Source organism: Furipterus horrens, unplaced genomic scaffold (genome assembly GCF_987537825.1).
Source record: "Furipterus horrens unplaced genomic scaffold, mFurHor1.1.pri manual_scaffold_3, whole genome shotgun sequence".
NCBI classification, from domain to species: domain Eukaryota; kingdom Metazoa; phylum Chordata; class Mammalia; order Chiroptera; family Furipteridae; genus Furipterus; species Furipterus horrens.
This window is the reverse complement of record NW_028327173.1, coordinates 66,823,428-66,840,648: the sequence shown is the minus strand read 5'-3', so window position 1 is coordinate 66,840,648 and position 17,221 is coordinate 66,823,428. Positions and strand designations below refer to the sequence as shown.

The 17,221-nt window shown below is 39.6% G+C and overlaps 1 non-coding gene across 1 annotated transcript; it reads left to right on the top strand.

Annotated features, from left to right (window-relative positions):
* Positions 1–796: 796 nt before the first annotated feature.
* On the top strand, positions 797–903 carry LOC150015224 (U6 spliceosomal RNA). The gene has a single exon (XR_016510228.1). It is a non-coding gene; the product is annotated as a U6 spliceosomal RNA (small nuclear RNA).
* The last annotated feature ends 16,318 nt before the right edge of the window (positions 904–17,221 follow it).

The window sequence follows — 17,221 nt, the reverse complement described above, 5'->3', positions numbered from 1 at the left end:
AGGACCATGATGTTTTGAAAACAAGACATGGCCTACTGACACAGTGGAAATTTGAATTCATGTTGAATAACTATTGATATTATTATCTAGTACCTAGCTTTCACATCCACACAATTGAGCCCGGGTGAGGAATTTGATGCTGTTTTTCTTATTGAGGTGATAGAACTAGAAATCACATAAACTTAGTAAGCTTATTTATGGATATTCAAGTAACTTTATGGACCATGCTTGGGTTAATGATAGGGCAGAAATGCTATTAAAGCAGAATACTATTAGTTTCTCCACTGGTGATGTGCATTAGTGATACTTGAAAAGTTATACAGTAATGGGGACTTTTGTAGTTTTAGTTTATCCCTCTACTAAGATTTGTAGGTATTTTATATAAACTTATGACTCCCCCGTTCACTTTCAGAGAATGACTCAGATCTCTTTAACCTACCAGGAGACATGTTCAAGAAGGCTTTCTGTTAATAAAACATGACTGGCTTGTTTTCTTTCAAAATGCAATACAGTTACTTTGAAATTACAAGTCTACTGTGTGGTCAAGAAGCATCCTCAGTTGAAATACAGATTGCATGGTTTATTGGAAATGTGAATCATATTTTCTGTATTTACTCAAGGGTTCATGATAGGGAGGAAAAGGGCAACAAAGAGAGAACACTGTTCAAGAAATTATTGGATTAATCTGATATCCTTCCTTTCATATCAGATTAATCTTTTGCCAGCAATTGATCAGTGTATTTATGGGAGATGGACTCAGACAATGATAAGCAATTACCTTTTAGAAATATCTATGGTGCTCGTCTTTATAGCACTTACACTAAAAAAACTAATAATAAAGGGAAGATTAGCATGCTCCCGTGCAAAAATAACATGCACATTCACAAAACATTCTATATTTTTAAAATTAAAATTATTGCGGTTATCATTAACTTGTATACCTTAAATGTATATCCAATGTTATCTCAGTAAAATTGGCAAAAAGAGAAATATTTGTATTTGGAGTCCGGAAGGAGGGCCAAAGGGTCAGGTAAGGCAAGAAACTGAAAATATATTAAGCAATGTATAGTGACCTCAAATCAGCATCATTTTAAAAAGAAGTGGTTAAGAGGGTATAAATGTTAGTATTCTATTGCCATCCCTGCCATCACAAATCTACAGCCTACTATTTTCCTACCATACATTTCCTAATGATGCTTCTGTTGATAGAAAGCCCCAGTCATTTTTTATTAATGGATGCTGTGACTTCTTCCCACTCTCTTTCCATTGGCACAGCATTTACTGATTAAAGATGCTGGGTGAGTCAGAATATTCCTTGCATAATGATTGGTTATTTGGAATGGGTACCAGCTCTTCCTTTGTGATAAAGAACAGTGTGTATAAATAAGGGTAAGAGATTTTCTTGATGTTCAAGGTCTTTGGTCTCTGAGTTATAGATTGTAAATTTCCTGGGCCACATTCTAGATGCAGAACTTCCACCAAAGTCAACAGAAGTTTTATAAAAAAATTAATGGCAGGAAAATGCACTATTATTATTTATTACTATTTCTTTTTGGCTGCTCTGAAGATAATTTGGTGCATAAAGTATTGTGGAAGTTTTGAGTTTTTTCAGTGACTCATTTTCATGCAAATGTTTATCACATTTCTGTGTATTGTTTTCTTCTATCAGATATATTTCCATCTTCTAAGAGTAAATCAACATCTTCTTCCATAGTGCACATTCAGTGGCTATAAATTCAGCCTGTATTCTCATTAAATGTTACGAATATGTGATTTTCATTTATGATTTTAGTGGGTGTTTCTGAAATTTCTACAGCAGCATCTGGCCAGGAAATATTGTCTGTGTATTAGAATTACATGCCCTGGCTGGTTTAGCTCAGTGGATTGAGCGTCGGCCTGCGAGCTAAGTGTCGCTGGTTCGATCTTCCAGTCAGGGTACATCAGAGAAGGAAAACTCTGACTCCAAAAAACCTCTGCTGCCTTGCGGCATACCTCTTCTGGGGAAAGGCTAAGGGAGTAAACCCTGACAGAAAATCCGGAGCCGGAGTCCCTAAGGCGGTTTGACGTTGTAGTCAACACCGGCAACTCCTGCGGCGCACCTGAAGCCAAGCTGTATCGACTCCGTCTTTCCCTTGGACCCTTCAGCTGCGAAGAGAGGGGGGGTCTGCTGCATGGGCAACAGCAGACCCTCCATATCACCCTGCCCAGGCTCTGTAGCTTCAGCTCCACTGGAGAGGACACTCCAGCGTCATCGCAAGATGTCAATTCAACACGGGAGGAGACAGATGCCGTGTCACTCCCGAGTCGGACTGCACAGCCATTCTCGGCGGTGCAGATAGACACTTAAGAAGCTACACCATCGTCTCTCGAGATGGACGGCTGCCGACGATTAGAATTACAACACCTAGTTTTGTTTTTCTTCTTTGTACTACTTTCCCTAATCCTTTCCTAGTAAATAGGAAGCAATTTGGATTCTTTTCTATCCTAATTCTCAGAGAACCCCCTCATGTACAGACTTTAGGTTTGATTTTGCTTTTCCTGCATGGTTCAGTGAACAATGAAAACAAGTCTTGAGTCCCCTCCCCTTCCTCACTGCTAACATCATACCTTAGCCACCACTGTGGTTTAAGCAGACCAGTACACGTGCCTCCTAAGAGGTTTTTCACTATATTCAGCTTCACTCCTAATCTATGAATGCTGCTGTTAAAATGATCTTTTAGAAATGCAGAGATGATTCTTCCTCTCCCTGCTTAAAACACTTTGGGTTGTCTGTAGGATAAAGACCAAATTCTTGAACATCACTCATGGAGCCTTCAGTACTCTGGTCTCTACTTGGCTCTCCAGACAATTGTTCTACTTTTTCCCTTTCTCTGTGCTCTAACCACAGGGACCTGCTTTCTCATGGCCACATCATCACTCTCTTTCACCTCCAGGCCTTTATGCATGCTTGTTCTTTTGCCTGGCCCACTATTCTACTTCATATTCTCCTGAATATTATCTACTCATTCTTCAAGTCTCACCTTAAATTCCCCTCTCATGAGTGATTTCTACTACCATGTTTTTACTACTTGCATTCCTACAAGATCCTGCACTTGACCTTTCAAAATAGTCATTACACCTGTGACTTTTTAACACCTATATTCTCCACTAGACTGCTATTTTTGTGAGGCCAGTGACCATATCTCTGCTGTTTATTGTTCTCTTCCCAGCTCCTTGCACTTGAAAGATATTTGGCACCTAATTAGCGTGTAATAAATGCTTGTTGGCTTTACTTTAGTCCTAATTCCACTCCTGTACTCAGTTACTCTTTCCCACTGCTATCGGATGCATGTCTATCTCCTTCCAAGGAGATGGTGGAATACTCTTCTTTTGAAATTGCACAGATTCTCATTGTCTTTTATCTTTCCTCCCTAGAGTTGCTTCATGATGCTAATTTTCATCCAAAGAGCTTATTTCTTTTTTGTGGTGACTGAAACATCCATGTGTGAGTGCAAGATCACTAGCCTGAAAGATGTGAAACTTGAGTTTGAATTTGTCTATGACATTAGTTGTGCTTTTAACTCTGTGCAAGTCATTTAGTCTGTCTTGATTATGATTCCCCTAGACCACAAAATGAGATATATGGACCATACTATACCTATGGGCCTGTCTGTAATGCCAAAAAGCCATTTTGTGCACTTTAGGGAAGGGAGAGCCCACTGTCTGGAGTACAGAAGATAAAATTATTGAAAGGTAATCAAATGGAAATTCAACATATCTTCCTAGAGGAGAGGTTAGATTTTGACCTGGAGAAGGCCAAGGAAAGGCTGTTCCAACATGTGCCTTCCTTCTTCCCCTTCCTCTGTGATTTGTAGCAGCCCTGGGTTGTTGTGGCTCAGAGAGAGTGCTGATGGTAGAGACACATGAAACATTCTCTCACATGATGTGGCAAGCCAGGATACTGTGTGGCTACCTGTGGAAGTCATTTGTGTGTGGGGGGGTAATGGGTAGGGGGGTTGAGATGATTATTATTGCCTACCATCCAACCATTAATATCTTTACTTACCTAATAGCCATATTACTAAAGAATGTTTAATATGTAATTAGTGAAAAAGCATAGAATTTAGAATTTGGTTGGGGTTTAAAATCCTTCTCCATCACTTTGGGGTGTGTGTGTGTGTGTGTGTGTGTGTGTGTGTGTGTGCGTGAGAGAGAGAGAGAGAGAGAGAGAGAGAGAGAGAAACTAAGGCAATTAATTTGATTTTTGAATCTCAGTTTCCTCCTCTACACATTTTGGTAGTAACTACGTGGAGTTAAATATTTCAAAATATAGTATGTGTAAGACAAGTTACTTGTATCAATTTAGCATGCCTCCACTTTTTCCAGTTACACCATTCCCCACTACACAGATTATGTCTGTGATGTAAGACGCTGCCAATCATGCCCACCTCCATTCTCCCCAAAGCAAAGAATCTGCAGAAGAACTAAGCCTAACCAACCAGTTATACACTGTAGCTTGACTCTTTCAGACTGAGGTTATGGTGAGGATTTCTGGTGGTGAAGGTGAGAAAATGCAGACTCTGAAGCTTCCAGCAGCTGGAGTACAGCTTCTCAGAGCATCCTGATTTGCAGGAGAAGACATAGATAGTGGTGAGGTAATGATTGGAGAAGAAGGATTCTAGTACCTTGAAATCTTTGGTTCTGGTCATTCCCAATTACTCTCTTACCTTTCCTTGTCATATGAGTCAATACAGTTATCTTTTTGCCTAAGGCAGCTCAAATTGCATGCCTGCAATTTACATATCAGAGACTCACAATTAGTAGAGTAGTATATTGTAGTTACTGAGGGGACTGTAGTTGTCTTCTACACACACATATGATCTGATCTTATTTTGTTTCTTTTTAGGAAAGGTGCAGGAATCATGGGTTGAAAAAAAATCAAGAGCTTCTATATTCTGAATTCCATGTTTTTAATAAACCAGTGACCTTTCCTTTTATGTTCCCCCATAGCTTTAATTACTAATTCAAACAATAATTTTATACTTTGGGGCTTTAAAATTATAGCATATATGGATATTTAAATATGCTTATACTATTGCCAGAGTGTAAAATTGCCACTGCCTTTTTAGTTGGTGATTTTGTAATAGGTACCCACGAATTTTGTTTACATTCTTTTAGTCATCAATTCTACTTCTAGTATACTCTATTCTATGAAAAAAAATCTGTATGTGTATAATGGTATATGTGCAAATTTATTTATTGTAGCTTAATTTTTAAGGATGAAAAATGAGACAATTCAATGAATATCTAAATCTTTGGGGTTTTGTCAATTCTTTGAAGCTTTTAAAATATTTTTTGGAACATTTGATGAATTCTGATGATATAATTTTCAGTGAAAAGTAAAGAAGCCATAAAAGAATATATACAATAAAATTCTGATTTGCAATACATAAACAATTGCACAAAGAGTATATGTGTGTCTTTGGAGGTATATAGCAAAATACCAACAGTCTTTTCCTTTTTCTAAGCAATTAGATATTCAGATTACTAGTGTATGGAAGACATTGTGATTGACTCCCCAGGATCCATTCCATTATCTTGCCTACCTCCACACGATGGATAGGAGTTGTACGATTTGGTGAAATTGGCCTTCACTTTGAGTTCCATGGGTAGTCCATGACTGAGTGAGGTCAATCAGAATGACTGACCTCTCTAGTTATGGCTATTAGGTTAGAGGTGGACACATAATTCAGGCCTGAGCCATTTAATGCAGAGCATTAACTTGATATTAATGTCTGGTTCAGGGGTAGGTATATAATGTCATTTCATCCAGTTAGAGAGTTGAAAGACCTTTAGTTGGGTAGGAGATACCCATTTCCTCTCCCTGACCATTGATGAGGAAACATGGAGTCACAGGTGATACTGAAAGAGATTTTATATCACTAAGGCTAGGGGAAATCTGGCCTTAAGCCAAACACAGAAAAAAGAGCAGAGGTGGCATAAGACCTTCTGTATGGTGGCATTGTCATATCTCTATGCTCCAATTTTAGAATGAACTAATGTATTCTTAATCATTTCGACTGACATTGAGGTTTTCATTACTAGAAAATAAAACAGACCAAACTTAAATAAAGTGATTTTCATTTTATTCTTTATTTTTTCCAGTATTTTTAAAGATTTGCTAAACCAAACACATATTTCTCTTATAATTAGAAAAGATTATTTATTTAAAAAAATTGCTACTAGCTAAAAACTAGCAAAGACCCATTAAGTCAATGTGTGTTTGCTCTCCTTACTCTTCATCTTCTTCTGATCCTCTTTCAATTTTTTTTTCCCCAAATTCCCACAAGAGCCAGAGTAGCCAACAAAATGTCAAACTTTTGTCACTCCATTTATTAGGTGACTTGAACTGGGTGAGGCACAACCTACATCCTGTGAAATTGATTGGCAAGTGACTGGCAGAGCTACACTCTTGCTAATGAGGCAATGGCTGATACAAGATTGATCACTACTGTTTATCATTGTGTGGCTCATCTTGAACATGTAGAAACCGGAGGGTATTCACAGAGAAACTGGATATCTTACGCTGACTGAAGAAGCTCCAAAGATGAAATCTAGATCTCCTTTGTCTAACTTGGTAGTGTGGTCAAAGGAAGAAACTCCATGAGCAATGTGGATTGCAAAAGCTAGAAGTAGATTTACCCTGGGCATATAGTCACATTTACTGAGTTACAGTCATATCAAATTGATTAGAATGAAAGGCATGATGCATTGGAGAGAGGGTGTTTTTTCAGGGACATTAGCCAGAGGCAAAAGGTGAGGGTACAGTGACATTGCTCAGAATTGTATTGAGAAGGTGATTCAGAAATGGAACTGGAGCCAGTGGCTAAGCATCTTTACGATATCAAATAAATAGCTATAATAAATACTGCCTTGGGAAGAAGAATGCTCTTTGGCAGAATCTGCCTAATGATGCCACCCCAATCCCTACTTCTCAACACACCCCCTTGCTCCTGGTTCCAGATTATATGCACAGTGGGACTGCCATTAACTAGATGTGACATCTTAAGCCAGCCACTTAACATTACTGCCTTTGAGTTTTCTCACCTGTAAAAAGGGCTGAGTTGACCACAGTCCTTTAAAAATTCTACAGTTTTACAATTGGTCTATCCATCTGCCCATCTGCACAAATCAGCCAATGAGGAGAGCCTTGGAAGCCTGTGCACTCTGGAGCCAAGTGTTGATACCCGGCTGGTGAGGAAGGTATCCTCCTAAAGTGGCGCTTTCTGAGAGACAGGGGGCTTTTCAAGTCAGAGCTGCTCTGCTTGCAGCTGCTCTGTAGAGGGGGAAAAAACCTGGATTTTAAAGAAGCAAATGGTCTTTTTTTTTTTTTTTTTTTTAAACAAAATTAACTCACAGCTGCAAGCAGCACAATGAAAGCACATTTTAAAATAATCAGATGCTTTTGGGGCCTCCTTCTGCTGCCAGAACAACTTCAGTTGGAGCTGCTGCCGGGTGCCTTTCAAGGCTGCAGCCTCCAGGCGCCAACTGTCCAGGGGTGAAGTGAGGCCTAAAGCTGTAGATGTCAGAAAAGAGGCCTAAAGTTTTATGATTTCGGGGCCCTAAAGGCCTCAGCTGTTTCTTTGTTTGTTCTGTTCTAATTAGAATACATTACATATTTTTGAAAGGCATCTGACTGCTAATGGGTTCTTTTTAAACGACTATTTCATTAAACACTTTAAAACATGTTTAGTGATCTTCTAAATTCCATCTAACTAATTTTTATTTTATACACAATAATAAAATGTGAGCCCATGCAGTTTCTGAAATGTGCTTGAGATGACAAAGGTCATCTACTTTCTGAATTTCCACCTACACTTGGTGCAAAGAGTGTTAAGTAAAGATGCCATATAGTTAGAGACTGTTGTTTAAAATACTTCATGCTACCATGATGTAGCTATATGTGAATTTCTGCATGTTGTTCAGGTTGCTGAGTTGACCTTAGAAGAAAAAGACATAATGGAGTTGAACATTTTGAGAAAAGCCTAATCAAATGCTTGTCAAACTGCAGAAGCCAACTTTGTTTAAAAGAATTAAGATTCTTCATCTTGAAGAACTGAAGGCCAAGGATCACTCTGATTGCTGGGGTTGGACACAGGGACTTAAAGTCAGGGCAAATCTCTCTGAGCCACCTGTTAATGGTATGACTCTGAGCAAGCCCCTGCATCTCCCCAGATTTCTTACCTGCACAGCAGAGATAATTGTTACGTTACCAAATGTCACAAGGACTATATAGTGAGCATCCTCTCTGCTTTTATTGGAGACTAGCATGACAAATATTTATTCAGCATTTACTATGTTTTCCATAAATGTTTCCTTTCCTTTATTTTTAAGTACCAATTTAGCTATCAAATCTTGAGAGGATAAATGGGTTTAACATCTTCTGAAGAATGAAAAAGTAAACCTGGGACAAATAAGAAACAGTACTGGGTAGAAAAAAAATGAGCCTTGCACCTCAAGACTGGGAATATCATTAAGTTAAAAAAAAGTTTCTATATAAATTAAGGAATGTTCTATATTTAACAGGCTTAAAAGATAACTAGAAAAAATAATTTGAAATAGACCTAATCTCTTAAGATAGCTGTTCTCAAAGTAAGCCATCTTTTTATATTAGTCAGAAACCTGGCTATGATTGAAAGACACTTCCTTTGTTCTCATTGTAATTAATAATGATGATCCTATCTTATTTTGGATTTTGAAGATAGTCATAATTAAGAGTATTTAGGACTTCTGACCAAGATGGAGTCGTAGAAAGACACGCTGCATCTCCCTTCATAACTAAGAAGGAATACAACTACCTCAGAACTAGAAAAAACAAGGAGTTCCAGAAAATAAAACTGCATGGAAGTCCAGCAAACAAAGATATGAAGAAATACTCATCCAGATAGGTAGGAGGGGTGGAGAGGACGCAGTGTGGTGGCAGCAGCGGCAGCAGGGGCAGGCCAGCAGAAAGCGAAGTCACATGTTTTAAAGTTGGGAGTGACACCTGGGGAGCGTTCCCAGCTTCTCACCAGACCTAGCAGCTCATGGTCCCAGCAGTGGGGGTGACTGTACAGACCAGTGTGGGTTGGGGTGGAGGAAGAAACTGACAGTCTCTCAGCAGAGTCCACTTGTTTAAAGGGCCCCCACAGTCCTAGAACATCCACAGATTCACCCACTCTAGGAATGATGGCCAGGACAGCAGCTAGAGGGGTGCCAGTCTGGTGTGGAAGTAGGAGAGGTTCCTGGAAAAGGGGCGAGTGCTGGGCAGGCGGCATTATTCCCTCTCAGACCGCTCCCCTACATACAGCACCACAACATGGTGAAATATGTCTCCTTGTACTGATGAATCCCTAAGGCTCCGCCCCTTACAACATAACAGGAGTGACAACTCTACCTGGGATGCAGAGGCAAACAAACACAGGAGCCAGTCAGAATGAGGAGACAGAGAAGTATGGCTTACAAGGGGGAACAGATCAAGGTTTCAGTGGGAGAACTAAGCGCCGAGGAGATAGCCAACCTAACAGATGAGGAGATACACAACCTAACAGACACAGAATTCAAAACACTGGCAATAAAGATGCTCACAGGCTTGAAAGATATGCTTGAGTGTGGCAAACACATAAGAGAAGAAGTGAAGGCTCTGCTAAGTAAAATGGAGGAAAATTCACACAAAGCCAATGGAGAAGGGAAGGAGACCAAGGTTAAAATCAATGATTTGGAACATAAGGAAAAAACAGTCAACCAGTGCAGAATGAGAAAGCAAGAATTGAAAAAAATGAGGAAAACTTCCCAAATTTTGTGAAGGAGATGGACATACAGGCCTGGGAAGCATAGAGGGTCCCGGGTGAGCTGGACCCAGAATGGACCACACCAGGACGCATCATGAATGAGATGCTAAAAGTGAAAGATAAAGACAGAGTCCTGGGGGCAGCAAGAGAGAGGCGGAGAGTTGCCTATGGGAGGTGCCTATAGGATAATCAGCTGATTTCTCAGAGGACACTGCAAGGCAGGAAGGGACTGGCAAGCAGCATTCAATGTGATGAAAGGCAACCTGCAACCAGGACTGCTCTATCCAGCAAGGCTATCATTTGGAGTGGTAGGGAAGATGAAGTGCTTCTCAGACAAGGTAAAGCTGATGGAGTTCATCATCACCAAGCCATTATTATATGAAATGTCAAAGGGACTTAATAAGAAAAAGATCAAAACTATGAACACTAAAATGACAACAAACTCACAACTATCAACAACTGAATCTAAAAAATAAAAATCCAACTAAGCAAAGCAGAATAGGAACAGAATCATAGGTATGGGGATCATTTGGAGAGTTATTAGCTGGGAGGGGGGAGGGGGAGAAATGGGGATATGGTGCAGGGATTAAAAAGCATAATCAATTGGTATAAAATAGACCAGGGGAAGTTAAGAATAATATAGGAAATGGTGAAGCCAAAGAGCTTACATGCACGACCCATGGACATGAACTAAAGGAGATGGGATTCCTGGAGGGAAGGGGGTTACTGGGCAGAGAGGAGAAAAGGGGAAAAAATTGGAACTACTGTAACAACATAATGAATAAAATATACTTTTAAAAAAAGAGTAGTAGAAAACATGATATTGGTAAGGCCTAAACCTGCCTTTCTTTAATTTGACAACAGCAACAACAATGATAGTAATGATGTCAAAGCTATTCTCCGTCGGCAGCCGTCCGTCTCGAGAGACGATGGTGTAGCTTCTTAAGAGTCTATCTGGACTGCCGAGAATGGCTGTGCAGTCCGACTCGGGAGTGACACGGTATCTGTCTCCTCCCATGTTGAATCGACATCTTGCGATGACGCTGGAGTGTCCTCTCCAGTGAAGCTGAAGCTACAGAGCCTGGGCAGGGTGATATGGAGGGTCTGCTGTTGCCCATGCAGCAGACCCCCCCTCTCTTCGCAGCTGAAGGATCCAAGGGAAAGACGGAGTCAATACAGCTTGGCTTCAGGTGCGCGGCAGGAGTTGCCGGTGTTGACTACAACGTCAAACCGCCTTAGGGACTCCGGCTCCGGATTTTCTGTCGGGGTTTACTCCCTTAGCCTTTCCCCTGAAGAGGTATGCCGCAAGGCAGCGGAGGTTTTTTGGAGTCAGAGTTTTCCTTCTCTGATGTGCCCTGACTGGAAGATCGAACCAGCTGGACATATAACTTATTAATACTTATAATGGTGGTTACTATTTCTTATCTTTTTTTATACATGAGGAAACTAAGACACAGAGAGGTTAAGTGACTTGTCCAAGGTCACACAACTGAATGGTAGAGGCAGAATTTGAAGGAAGGCAGTTGTTTGTAGGGTCTATAATTCACCCACTTATTATATAATCATTTTCAAAATTTTGAGTTAAGTCATCATAAGCTATCTTGAAATGCAATACACTAACTTAAATACCTAAAATCTGGGCTATACATAATGGTTGGAAACAGATATTTTCTTTGAAGTTCACAGTGTTGTCTGCAATTGGTATCTAGAGGAAGGTATATTTAGGAATTTTAATATATTTTTCCATTAAGCATATGAGCTTATAAGCACAATATTTTTTATTGTGATGTAGCTGTTTGGTTTCTTTATAAGTTGGAGGGAAGTTCATCATCATGAGTCAATCATTAATCAAAAACTTATCCACAAATATGTCTGTTACAATGTGAGCACTGTACAGGTGCAAGTTCAAGCGAATAACAATTTTGCTTTGACAAATATGTATTCTTCTCTTCTAGAAGCTTAAGGGCTAATGAATCATGCCACTTAAACATTGAAGAAACAAAGAAAGAGAAGATTGAGGAAAATATGCCTATGTATGTTATAACCATAATTCAATAAACCAGTTTATTCCTAAATATCTTTCAAGTCTATTTCCCTAACCCAGCTCCCGACCTTTACTTCTCCTGTCCTGACTCAGATCCTTATCAATTGCTTCTTTAGCATGTAAGAACCTCCTAGTTGTTCTCTTCTTCTAATGCCTTTTCTTCCCTTCCATTTTATACCCCCTCTCCTGGGGACCTTGCTGAAACAGAGAACAGACCCCATTGTTCTTCTGAGAATGCTCCACTGAGTCTTCACCATCACACACTAATGCCTGAACTCCGTGGGATGACATATAAGGCTTCCACAAAAGCCCCTGCAGTTTTCCAGCCTCTTCTTCCCTGATATGCTGTGCCATCCACACCCTGCTCTTTCAGGCATGTGGAATGCCTTTCCAGCTCTTGCCTGCTGGGAGAAGTCCTGGGAATTCTTTTTCTTTTGTGGGAATTCTTTCAGACTAAATTGAACCATCACCCCATTGGAGAATCCTCCTTTGACCACCTCTTTACTTGTCCCTTAGAAACAATTCTCTCATCTCTGTGGTCCCATAACACTTGATACAAACCTATATCATGGCCCTTTTTGTGCTCTTTTATAATTCTTTGACTACATGTCAATCTTCCTCACTGTACGGGAAGGATTGTGTCCTTACTTGCTAACTGCAGTGTCGAATACAGTGCCTGACATGGAAAGGGTGTTTTAAAATGATAGTAGATTGAGAAGTGAATACATAAATGAATGATGAAGCAAATTACATTGTTCAAGTTAAGGGAGAATTTTGGAAGTTTTCTCTAAGTTTCTTTACTGATCTTACATATCATTTCAGTTCGTCTACAGAATATAATGTGGACTAAATGGCAAAAAGTCTCAGGTAGAGTCCCAGACTGTCACAAATTAGCCTTGTGGCCTTGGACACATCACTTAACCTATCAGTGTCTCAGTGTCTTCATCCAAAAGCTAAGGATACAGATAGCTCAAACACCCAGGGTTGCCAATAGGATCAAAGAAAAATAATTCATAGTCAAAATGCTTTTGAAAGATACAAATAAGTGATTTCAGCAAAGCTTCTTATGACCATGTCTCTTATATCTAATTCCATGCCACAGAGGCATAACATTACTCATGTTATCTGCTTGTCCTCCCTTTGGTTGCTCTGGGTTATTGAAAAGGCTCTAGAAGGTCAGTTTTAGTAGGTCAGTGTGATCACAAGCAGAACCTAGAATTACAAAAAATTCTTGGAAAGTAATGTACACCTTCACTACAAAAAGAGCATATCTTTATTAGACCATCAAAAAGCCAAAGGCATAATTTGTAATGGTGAACATACCCGTTTTAAGTTACATGTTACTTTGCATAGTTAATATCACTGTAATTAGTCATAGTTTCTATAATTTACTGAAGAAGTTGCTCATCCTTTTTGGTGTTGGGAGAATAACTTTGGAAGCTGGAATCAAGAAAATGAGTAACAGTTGGAGAACCAGTTTGTAAATCAGTAATAGCCGTTCTTCTTCATTTTGAAACCAGGATTTTTATGACACACTGCAAAACCAGGGAGCTCCCACAATTCAGAGCTGTCACTGTGCCCCACGGAACTAGGCAAGGCTACTTCAATCGGAGGAAATATTTAAAATCCTCTCCAACATTCAAGTAAATCTCTAGTAAATATTTAAACTCTGTATAACTAGTCACAAATAAATTAAGCTGATTTTATGCAGTCTCTCTAATTAGAAGGGCACAGCATTTGTTGAAACGTGATTAGTATTATTCATTAAGCAAAAAATTCTCATTTGTATCTTATTATCACTATCCTGCATAAACCAACACAATTTGTCATGAACTCCCTCATTTGCTGTATCCTCAAAAAGCAGATTATGCTTATTTTTCATTTGGACAGTGGAAAATCAAGCCAGGTGTTTGGCAGCACCGGAGTGTTCAGGTGTAACTGTGCCAGTGATGGAACATTACGAGCAGCGTGGATGAAGAATGAGGCATGGAGAAGCCTGGGACCGAGGTGCCTTGGGGCCCATCCCTTCCGAGTGCCCCTGCTGATGAGACAGGTGTTGCACCGCGCTGCTGCGAGGGGAGAGGGAAACTGAAAAGAAACTTTTTTGTAATGTCAGATCTTTCCCCTTCCATCAGAACCTGACAGCGCTTGCTTGAATTCCTGCTGCATCTGAGCTGCGAGCATGTGCGATGTAAAATCACCACCGCAGGATCTTTGTTTAAAATATTTTCAAAGCATAAAAATTCAGCTCCATGATTTGTCTAGAAGTGTCTGTCTGTCTAGACACATATGCACTGTACATATTTAGCTTTTCAGACGTACAGATACTGACAGATAAGACAAAGTCTATTATATTACCTGGGTGAAAGGGGAATTCTGGGCTGCTTTTCCTCCTCTGCAATCTATTCATTTTGTCTTTAAAATCTTCTTTGTTCTCGCGCTCATGTTAGAGACTCCATTAATGCTTATGATTGCGGCTGCTTTATGACTCTGGCAGAAATAGGGACATGAATGAGGTAAGGTCTGTAAAATAGTGGATGATAATAGGAAATTATTTTTTTTAAGGTAGCAGTGCACTTAAATATGCTGCTTCAAATCCTGTCTATTCTTTTGGAACTTTAGGGTTACGAGGGACTATATACTATTTGTCCTCCAAGTGTGTCAGTTTCTCTTTTTTGTCTCTCTATTTCTTTTTTTACTTCACTATCCTCTCTTGCTTTTGTAAACACTGCCTTTCCCAGGCCTTTCTCCCACTATTTTTAATGCGGTTGATTTTCTGAGAGCTGTGGGAAAAAGATCCAACAGGACAGTGCTGGAGAGAATGGTATTAATAATGTCCTTTCATCATTTTGAAACTAGGGTTTTCATTAAAAATAGACACATCAAAGGAGCAAGTTATGATGGTGGTCTTCAAATGTTGACAGGATGCTCAAGGCCAGGTTAGCAGTATGGTGTGGCTGCAAAAGCCACTCTAAAGCAAGTAGTTAGAAGCTATAGGGAGACAGATTATGGTTCTGCCTAAAGAAGCACTCTCTAACACAGTTGTCCAGACATGGAGTAGTCTGGTTTGTGAGGTGGTGAGCTCCCCATCACTGAAAGCAGTAAAGCAGAGTTTGGGGTGAGAGGTTGAACTATATGATTTCCAAGTTTTATTTATTTTTACCATCACTAATATTGATGGTTCTCTTTTTAAGAAAGGCTGTGCTCAGCTGCCTTTGAGCAAACTCAGAGAATTCCCATGATGATAGAATTTCGAAATTCTTGCTCTTCTCTGCCTTGCATTTTCTGAATCCTGAAAAGCTGCTGGCTACCTGCTACTACACATTACTTGGAGAGGTTCTGTTAACACTTGGGGTGTTTGTTCATGTTGAGAGAACAATATAATGCATGGCACTTATAACTATAGTTTTAGGGTAGCCTTGTCAAGATTTCATACAAGTAGACTGACGGACTCCTGTTTACTGCTATGTAGTCAATGCACAGCTACAAAGTTAATGGTCCATTTAGAAGTCATCCTTTGCTTTCACTGCATTTCCTTGTCATCCCCATGAATGAGGACTTGTCCGAACTCAGTCTGTGGGGATCGCGTTTTGGGGGTAAATAGTTATTCACTTGAGAGAATTTTACAAAAGTTAAAAAATATTTAAGAATGTCTTGGTGTGAGGTGGAATTAATTACAAGTGAAAAGGGGAAATATATTATCTTCTCAAGTAGAAAATGAGATGCAAACTTAGTTTAGTGGATAGATGGAATAGGAACCTACTGGACGAGATTTTAAAAATTGTGGTCAGAGACCACTTACTTGTTGAAATATAGATTTCTAAGTGTTACAGTATACTATTTATTTTATTGCTATGGAACTAATTACCACTGACTTAGAAGTATAAAACAACGTCAATTTATTATCTCATAGTTCTGATGGTCACGTGTCTATGCAGGCTGGGCTAGGTTCTCTGTTTAAGGTGTCACAAGGTTGAAATTAGAGTCTCACTAGACTAAGTTCTTATTTGAAAGCTCTTGGGGAAAAGCCAATTCCAAGATCACTCAGGTTGTTAGGAAACCAGCTCCTGGCTAGATCTCAGCTTGGGGTGGCTCTCTTTCCTGAAGCCCACCTGTATTTCTTCACATGTCCCTTTCGAATGTCAAACCAGCAAAGGCATGTGGAGTCCTTCTCATGGTTGGAGTCACCCCGACTTCTTTCTGTCACATGTCAGAGAAAACTCTCTGCCCTAGAGGATTCATGTGATTAGAATAGGCCCAGCAAGATAATCTCCATATTTTAAGGTGCACCGACTTGAGACTTTAATTACATTTGCAAACTCCCTTCACAGCAGTACCTCAATTAGTGTTTGATTGAATAAACAAGGTACAGGGGGCTTGGGGGCCCATCTTCAGAATTCTGCCTGTCACACCTTCTAAGACCATGTCTCTTCAGAGGAGCCAGTAATACCTATTTTTTAAACAATAGTCCAAGTGTTTCTCTGATTAATTAACTTTGAGAACTACTGGCTTAGAAGGAAAATAAAAAAAGCAGTGAATGTTAGGTGTTAGGTGAGTGATGTATAAAACAACTGTTATAAAGAGTTAATAATGAGGGACCACTGAAGACTGAAGATGTCAATATCTGCAGAGATGTTCATGGAAAAAGGAATGTGTAGGCTTTCCAGGCAGGCCAGAAGGCATGGCCAGAGGTTTGAAGATGGAAAAACATATAACTGGGCTTTCTGAGTACAATTAAATTGAATCTTGTTGGAGTGGAGGTGTGTAATTGTGATTTGGGGGAGAAGGTGTAGGGTTGAGATTATGTTGTGCAGGAAGGACCTTGATTGCCAGTTTGAAGAGCAGAAATAAAGGAAAGTCATGAAAAGATTTTGGGAATAATTGTTTCAAGAGCAATGTGATTTTATTCACTTTACCCTTTATACTTACTGAATTTCTCTACAGTTGAGGGTTATGTTTTGATTTGCTTTCAGCAAAGTCCTAGTTGCAGTCCAATGATAGCTGAACATTTTGATTATTTTTATTTATGGCGATGAGGAAAAAAGGATATTTTCACGTTGTAAGAAATGAACTGGCATATTGGAAAGAGTAAGTTGACCCTGGGTGAAGAGTCTCCAAAGGAAAGTGAGGGCAACAATCTGAGTTTTCTTTAAGAAGCATCTTTCTAAATATGCTGCTCCCCTAAAAGTTCTCCATTCACCATCTTTCAGGTAAAAATGTATTCAAAAGACCTTATACCCCTGATGGAGGGTTGTGTGGGGAGGATTTGAGTCACAACATAGTCATTAGAATTGAAAGATGAGAGTCAGTTTTGTTGCTTGGAACAGAAGGCAAACTACCTTGGAGCCAGGTTCAATAGCTTTGAATA